Source organism: Callospermophilus lateralis, unplaced genomic scaffold (assembly GCF_048772815.1).
Source record: "Callospermophilus lateralis isolate mCalLat2 unplaced genomic scaffold, mCalLat2.hap1 Scaffold_147, whole genome shotgun sequence".
In the NCBI taxonomy this organism is placed as follows: domain Eukaryota; kingdom Metazoa; phylum Chordata; class Mammalia; order Rodentia; family Sciuridae; genus Callospermophilus; species Callospermophilus lateralis.
The window spans coordinates 1,909,976-1,919,197 of NW_027512606.1; positions in this window are offsets into that span (position 1 = coordinate 1,909,976).

Here is a 9,222-nt window from a genome sequence, read left to right on the forward strand (position 1 = left end):
GAATAAAAAAGACAACTTTAATTATTTGTCCTGAGGAATCAGACTTTTTTTCATCCAAGGTTGAGGTTGTTTATTTTACAATGTAAAACTAAATGCCTTAAAAGCAAAGTTCAATTATTTTTGTTTTACTTTAAAGTATACAATATTTCAATAAGTACTTTTTCAAATATTTTATCATGGAAAGATTTGGAAGAATATTAAATAATGTTGAAGGCTATTTGTCACTTATCTTTTCAAAAATTAGCATTGTGTTAATTGTTTTTTCTCTTGAATTCCATTCTATTTTCTTATTCATTCTCTGCTATAATATTTTACAACAAATCTTAGACATAATGTCATTTACCATGTAAATAATTCGATATGGATTTCTACCTGATAAGAATTTCTTTTTATATAACAACCATGACATTAAACTATCTAAATAAATTAATGATTCCTTACTAATACCTACACACATTCAAGCTTTCACACCTGTCTTATAGATAATTTTTCTTCTGGTTGTTTGTTCATATCAAAATCCAAACAAGGTCCATATCCTGCATGTAGTTACTATTTCTCTTAAGTTTCTTTTATATTCTATAATGGTCACCTACACATACATGCATGCACTGTTTTTCCAAGTCATTGATTAGTTGTAGAAATTAGAACATACAGCTCAAAGAATGTCCCAAATTCTTCATTTATTTGAGTGATTGTCAAAAGCATGTCACTTGTTTGTTTTACATTTTAAATAAAATGATAGATCTACAAATTCAGATCTGTATTTAAGAAAAATAAAGACTGAAAAAAATGTTCAACATCATCAGCCATCATGAAATGCAAATTAAAATTACACTGACATATCACTACATCTCTATTAGAATGACTAAAATAAAAATAGTAGCAATAATAAAAGTGAGAAAATGAGAAACTGCATACTCATAATGTTGGGTGGGAATGTAAAGTAGTACCTCCACTCTGGAAATCAGTCTGGTAGTTTATTATAAAGCTGACATGCAACTACCACACAAATCAACAGCTACACTCTAAGCATGTATCCCAGGGAAACAAAATTTATATTCATTTCAAAATTAGTACCCAAATACTTACAGAGATTTATTCATAATAGCCACTGCTAGAAATATACTAGACAACCTTCATCAGGTGAATGATCAAGTAAATTTAGGTATATCCACACTTTGGAATACTACTCAGCCATAAAAAGGAATATAAACAACAACTTGGGTGAATCTCCAGGGATCATGGTGAGTGGGGGAAAAAGCCAATTCCCAATATGTTAAATATTGTTTGATGCTACCTATGTAACATTCTTGAAACACCCTTTTTTAAAAATTGAGATAATTTACATAGAATAAAATTCACCTTTCACAATCTACAACTTAGTAGCTTTTGTATACTTACAATATTGTGCAACCATTACTATTATCTCTTTAAAAAGATGGACTTTATTTCTTCGGCATTTTGGGTTCATAGAAAAATTAAGCTGAAAATACAAAGAGTTTCCATATGTTTTTCAAATTTCTTGGGTATATACTCAGAAGCAGAACTGCTCTGTTAGTATGCTTAACTTTTTAAATTACATTTATGTAACTTTTTGAAAAGAAAAAAATTACAGAGATGGAGGAAAAAAAGTAGTGATTGCCAGGCACAGTGAGGGTTGAAAGAAGTGCATGTTACAACAGAGTAGCAGACATGAGATCTGTGTGGCGATAAAATAGTTTTATAATTTAAGATGGTGGTTGAGCACATCAATGCATGTAATAAAATAACATGTAAGTATACATATATATTGTGCCAATGTCATTTTCCAGAGTTTGATATTATACTTCAATTATGTAAGACTTGACCAGTGGGGAGAAATGGCCAAGAGCACAATGGAGCTCTCCATAGCATCTTTGCAAATTCCTGAGAATCAATAATCATTTAAACATAAAAAGTTAAAGAGAGAAACAAAAACAACCAGATATGGGGGGAACAATAGAGTGCAGACTACGGCAAATTAACCTATTAAAAGTGAAACACTTAACCACACCAGAGGAGAACAGGAAATGTGGACGTGAACTTTGGGAAACAGTATTTGACTCGATAATGGGAGACTAAAGACAGAAAGAACTATACCAGTCTGTACTACAGAAGTAAATTTGTTTCTCGTAGTGGTGCAGGTAAGCAATTCCAAAAGTACTTTATTTGTATAGTAGGGTTGAAAGAATGTAGATATCAATAGCCAACCTTCTTTTTGTTGGAGAAGGCAATTACAAATAAGGTAAGGGAGAAGAGTGAAATGCAGCTGACAAGGCAATGGTTTCATTTCCGTCCGAAGGCTTGAGAACCTGGAGGACCTACATATAGTTCCTGTCCAAAGACCAGCAAAGTAAGACCTAAGAAGGGCTAATGTTTCAGTTTGAGGCCAATGGCAGGGAAAAAGCATCAGTCATGCAGAAAGAATTCTCTCCTATCTGGTGAAGGGTCAGTATTTTTGTTCAGTTCAAGCTTTCAACTGACTGGATGAGTGAGGCCCACCCTCACTAGGGAGGACAATCTGCTTTACTCAATCTACCAATTTAAATGTTAGTCTTAGCTCAAAACACCAGAGCAATGTTAGATCAAATAACCTGAGCACACCATGGCTCTGATAAATTAAAACAAAATTAACCACCACAAGCCTAAAACATATTGTTCAGATAAAAAGCAAGGAAGATATCAAAGATTAAGGGTGTCTTATTAAAAGAGCACAGAAGCAATATATAAAAGCATTCATTGGCCAAGGACAAGATAATTTGAGCATCAAAAACAATAATAATGTAATTATAAGTATATAAAGACCCATGAGTTCAGATATTTTAAAAAACATTCAAAAGAAAACAAATTTTTTAAACAACATAGGTAACAATCTACTCTAAAATTAACTATTTATTCCCCTTTCCAGTAAGAACAAATGAGTCTAGTTGATGAGGAAAAGTTCATTATGAAGGAATTTTAGCTAATTAAATGTGAAAGGAATAATAGAAAAATCAGTGTATTGCAACTCTTAATGAAAGAAAACTTTTTTTTGTGTGAAACTACCTATGAAAGTTTGATGAAAACTTTTATAATAAAGGAAAGAGGCTCTCTCACTGAACCCAGTGATTAACACTGGTATTGTTAAAAGTGGAATGACCAGACCTCAGGTTCCCTAGGATGTGACACAATGCCAGTATACCTATGAAGCACTCTTGCCAAGAGACCTGATCTCAAACTAATCATTTCTTTAGGGCTAACTTCCATTTAGAGAAAATATAAGAGGTAAAAACATAAAGTAAAGAAAACATGAGGAAACAAAAAGATAAATACAGAATGTGGAACACTAAACAACTGCCCAAGGTAATTTTAACAAGTTAAAAACATGAGGCTAGGGCTGGGGTTGTAGCTAAGTGGTACAGTGCTTACCTAGCATATATGAGGCACTGGGTTCGATCCTCAGCACCACATAAAAACAAATAAATAAAATAAAGGTATTGTGTCCATCTACAACTAAAGAAATATTTTAAAAACATGAAGTTAAAAACACAAAGGATGAAAAAGAAGCTGTTTTAGATTAAAAGGGATTTAGACATAGCAGGCAAATATATTGTATGAACTGTACTGGGCCCTTATTAAAACAAAAAAAGATTGTAAAAGCATATTTTTGATTCAGTCATGGAAATTTGTTTAAGGAATGGATAAAATAATGTCATTAGGGAACTCCATGAAACTATCCATATTTTGTTTGATGCATACTAAAATATGCAAAGAGAGAGAGGGTATAATATCTGGGATTTTCTTGAAAAATTGTAGAAAAAATTGAATAGAATCTTCTTGCTCAAAGTTAAAAAAAATCACATCTAAGCTTTTAGAATTTGGAACACAAAAAGGAATGGATAAAACTTTTAAAACTTGGTTTTGCTATTCCCTGCAATATCCTACAAGATGGGGAATATACAGCCGGCACTCAAAAAACTAGTATCATAATATTTCCTTCACATTTATGAGACTTCATTTCTTTCCTGTATCTCACTTCTTATGAGTTTCCCTTTTTATATCAATTTGATCCTTGAAAATATTTAGAAATAGCATTGAAAAATGATCTCCATATTTTAGGAGTTACATACATATATGTGATACCTGAATTATTCAAGGTAGTATTTAAAATAGGAATCAATTTATACCTAATATGTAAGTGTTCGGTTTCTACCACTTCATAATGTACCTGTTTAATTTCAGTAAATTCAGAAAAGACATCCTTATATTTTTGTCCTTACAAATATACAGAAAGTAACACAATGATACTTACATGAACTGTGGAAGTTAATAATTATGCGTTTCACATTTATGTTAAAAAATCCGGGCGCTTCTTTTTACCAAGAACTATTCTAAGGGTTGTGCATGTATTTACTTATTACTAAAAATTTCTGAGTAGGAGGTACCATTATTACTGCCCAGTTGTAGATGAAGATAAAAAGTAAAAGTAAAATACCTGAGGTTCTGAAGCAATGATATAGTATAGGATTTTAAAAGCTGGTCTAGCTCCAGAAAGTTGGCTCTCTATAACCATACTGGATGACTTACAATAAGGCAATCCTTACCTAACATTTGTCTTTCTAGACAACTACAGTATTAGCAGTTGGCGTTTATCATTTCCAAGGTGAAAATGAAGGGGGAAAATGTAATTATCATAGTAAAACTTACTTTTTTGGATGGCTTCTTCCATATCTAACTCGAACTGTTCATTCTGTAATAATCTGAGGAATCTCCTGCACTCAATACTGTCATCAGTTTTATTCTTCTCCATTTGTTTGCTGATTTGAGTCTGCATCTCTTTTTGTGCTTTAATATCCAAATTTTGTGAAAGTTTTCATCTACTAATTTCTGATGCCTTTCACTAAAGTTCAAAGTTCCCTTGGGGTAGCCTATAATGGATAAAATGTGCATAGTAAAATATTCCAAAGTCTGATTTCAAAAATATATTGAGGTAATATAACAAAATAAATAATAATAATGAAGAGTCTTTGGCTTCCTTCGTAAATTCAGACTATACCTAATAAAAGAGTAAATGTAGTAGCTTAATACTTCATTAATTAAATAGCTATTCCCTATTTCATAGATGAGGCATGAAAAGCAAAAGTAATTAAACCCAAGGTCCCGCAGCTTCTAAGCACCAAAGATAGACCATGGAACTACAGACCCTTGTCCTGTGAGCATCAGATACTTGAGGATGCTCAACAGTCAGGGCAAAAGGGCATCAGAAGTGCCACCCTGCCTGCCATTCCTCTTCGCTTCTTGCCTGCAGTGCCACCCAAGATGACAAGAATCATCTAAGGCAAAATAAGCCTGCTTGCTGTTGGGTTAAGGTGGGAAGCTAAACCAACAGGACTGAGTCTCAGGAAAGGTTGCTGGGAAACAGAAATCAAGCTCTTCACTGAAAGTCGGGACTTGAAGTGGAGTCAGAGGAGGGCAGGAGATGAGGGAGGGGTGCGGGAAGAGCTTTGAAGGGAAAACAGCCATGGCCAATGGGATTGGTCACCATGGGACTGTGGACGAGGCCCTGTTGCTCCTGAAGCAACATCAGAGTTGCTTCTCTGATGTCATGCTGTCCTGGGAGTTGTGTTGTGGACTCTGGCTCCATGTTCTTGCACAGGAACACCTGGGGCCCACAGGTGTACTACTGAATTATGCAGGTAAGTTCTTGTGGATTGGATATCACATTTTGAAAATCTCCACCCCTGTCATGGATGACCTTTCAGGGCCATACCTGGAGAGAAGGAAAACCCAGAACTGCCTGAAGTTGGAAGAAAAGGACCTCTGTCCAAGGAGGGGTCATTCTCCATGAAATGCCAGGTGGGCAGATGTCCACACAACAGAGTGGATGAAGAGAGCGGGCTTTTGAATTCCTGAGTTAAAATTCTTACTTTGCAAAGCACCTTGTAGGGAAGCCCTGGTAGCTTTTCATTTTACCTTATTTTTGCAAACAGAATGATCAATGAAAGGAAAGGAATTTGGGGAGCAGAGGTGAGGGAGCATCATGTTGAGAGTCTTCCCTAGTGAAAGAGAGGATCCATAGGGTGTGAACTGAAGGGCATGTGGCATGGGGACATTTACAAATTGGTTCATGAGCTGTGCTCCTAAAACATGGTATTGTATGCCTATAATCTCAATGGCTCAGGAGGCTGAAGCAAGAGGATCACAAGTTCAAAACCAACCTCAGCAACTTATCGAGACTCTGTCTCATAATTTAAAAAATAAATAAAAGGCCTGAGAATGTAGCTCAGTGGTTTGGTGTAACTGGGTTCTAGCCCCAGTACCAAAACAAAACAAACAACAACAAAAAAGGAAGGAAGGAAGGAAGGAAGGAAGAAAGGAAATAAAAAATAAAAAGAAAACTGACCAGATAGAACCAGCAGGTCAGGGTCCTCTGAGCACATGGGTTAACCTGTGGATCAATCCCTGCCCACCAGGGGGCACCCTGTAACCAACCTGGGCTCAGGAGTTGACTAGGCTGAGTCTTCAGCAGGCCTCAGGGCCTAGGGTGGATTGGCTCTTTGACTTGCCCCTTTCTGGATTCCTTGGCCCTTCCAGGGTGCTAACCCCAGAGGGAAGAAAGCCAAGTGGGGGGAAAGGAGAGGTGCAACCCCCACCCCAGATTCAGGAGTTCTGTTTGGTCTGCCCCCAGGACTAGGAGAAGCTGCTCAGGGATCTTTGAAAGATGTTCTAGAGTGGCTGGAGTTGGGGCCCAGCAACAAGGGAGCCATTTAGACTAGGACCTGGAAGTGGATGTGGAAGAAATGTAATCTCTTGTCCTAGAAGAGCTTGTTAAATGCCTTTGTCTTCTCTCTTATTTTGTATTTTGTCAGGCACCTCTCACTACAGTAAAATACTTGGAGCACTTTACCTCACTGGGTAAACAACAGAGGCTAGAGCAGCTTTTTGAAGGCTGAGGGGCGCAGGTTAAGGAGCAGAAGGCTCTAATCTCCTGGAGGAGGCAGTGGGACATCTAAAGTTTCTTGCATTGTCTCACTCATGAACTTTTGGAAGATACCTCATATCTAAACCATAACAGTAGGTGCTCTACCACTATGCTACATCCCCAGCCTACCCCCAAATAAGAGCACGTGAGGACTGGAAATCCACCACCTCATGTGTCCACAAGATAACACGTGCTTCGGGTCATGGAGCAGAAAAGCAGAAGGAGACTTGGTTCTTTTTGACCACAGAGCTGCCACACCAGCCTGGGCTTCCTAGCTCCTGACTTCATGTTATATAAAAAACATAATAAATGCCTAATTAGTCTAAGCCTCCATGTCCCCTTCTGTCTGTAGTAGTCTATTACTGTTAGTCAAATGCAATTCCTCCCTGATACAACCACTATCTGTTTAATCTCATGGGTAAAATGATTAAGAAAAACATCTTACAGTCTTTATTGCTTTTTTATCAATATTTTATTCTAAATATTACTATTAAATAAAATGAAAAACCTCTGATTTTCCTTCTCACATTTTCCCTCTCCCCTTTTTATCTTCCAGAAGCTACAAGCCAATTCCTTTTCTTTAATCCCTGGTTTCACAGTCTAGACAAATTTTGATTCTTGCTTTTGTTCTCTAAACTATCAATACAACACGTTTGCCTGATAATCCTCTACTTCTAAGAGTCATATAATTTCACAGTCTAGACAAATTTTGATTCTTGCTTTTGTTCTCTAAACTATCAATACAACACGTTTGCCTGATAATCCTCTACTTCTAAGAGTCATATAATTTACAAATTGGATAAGCATGTATTTTATATATTTTTGGCTATCTCACATATAAAAATATATACCAGAACTAGGACAATGGGGAGGCCTGATGGACACCACTAGAATATTTCTGCCAATAGAAACTTAGCAGCAATCTCTGAATTTGGTTATTCAACTAGTTACCAATGCATTCATTCTAATAATGTACTACCAATATTTCTATACTTTTTCTATAAGAATTTACTGGGCAATTTTTCCAAAAAGACTTCACTAAAGTCCAAATAAATTGTGATTTCTTTATTGCTCTTATCTAACAAGGTTTGATTGATTTATTGACAACCAAATAACAAATCATTTTGGTTGCACGTATTCAGGTCAACATTGTTTACTTGAAAAGCTCACAGATCAATAAATATAAATGTCATTAAAGCATTAACAATGTAGAATTATGATCACCAAGTGCTAACTTTAAAAGGTAAATACTATTATGTTTTATTAAACCTGAAATTATACTATTTGCAAAATAGACTTCTAAATCACACTAAATATGTTATTTTTGCCAGGAAATAATTAACTTAAAGACTAATTCACCAATCAGATGTACAAAGTACTTCACTTTTCAATACAAAGATTAGTAGGCAGTTAATTGTCATCTACCATTCACTTCTTAAAATACGCAGGTACTAATTCAGAATAATTTAACCGTATTACTAATTGTATAAATTTACCAAAATATGTTTAGCACTGAGCCCTGGGCATGGTATAGCTTAACAGATATACATTAAAGAATTGGCCATGTCTATAGAATGCAGTAATTTGAGAGGATGATCAGAAGAATAATTCAGAAGGAGAACCAATCCTTTAGGAGGAGGGAAGGGTATTACATTTAACCCACAGAAAAACAAAGGGGCAATCATGTAGGTCAAGACATGTAGGTTGATATAAAAGAATTTTTAAAAGGTTGAAATGTGAGATAGTTTGCTTGTTTTTAACCATAAGAGTGAGAAAAGTCAGAAAGATGACAGAACTCTGATCAGGAAGAGTGGAGCTCACAGGGGCATTGGCAATAGGATCCAGCTGCCTTGGCAAAAGGACTCCCATCTTAAGTAATGGCACTATGATAAGTAACATGCAAACTAATGAAAGGTAAGGAAGACCACACACAGGATGAAGGAAATTGTGGTGAAAGTGTGAGAAATGTATATATGCAGCAGGGACCAAGGCCATGAGGAAAAGAACTTAAAGCATAAATTCTTAAAAAGCTTAACTTGAGCCTCAAAAGAATTCGTGCGAGCTGCAAACTTTTTGTTCCTCTCTGTCCTGAGGTCATGTACAACATGGTTGCATATCTATGTTATCTCTCCTGTTCTACTCATTGGCTTTACTGTCTGAGAGAAACAGAAAGCACTAACTTACCCTCTTGGTGGCTCTGTGTCAACTGATCAGCACTGGGTGAAGCCGCACCCTGTTAGATT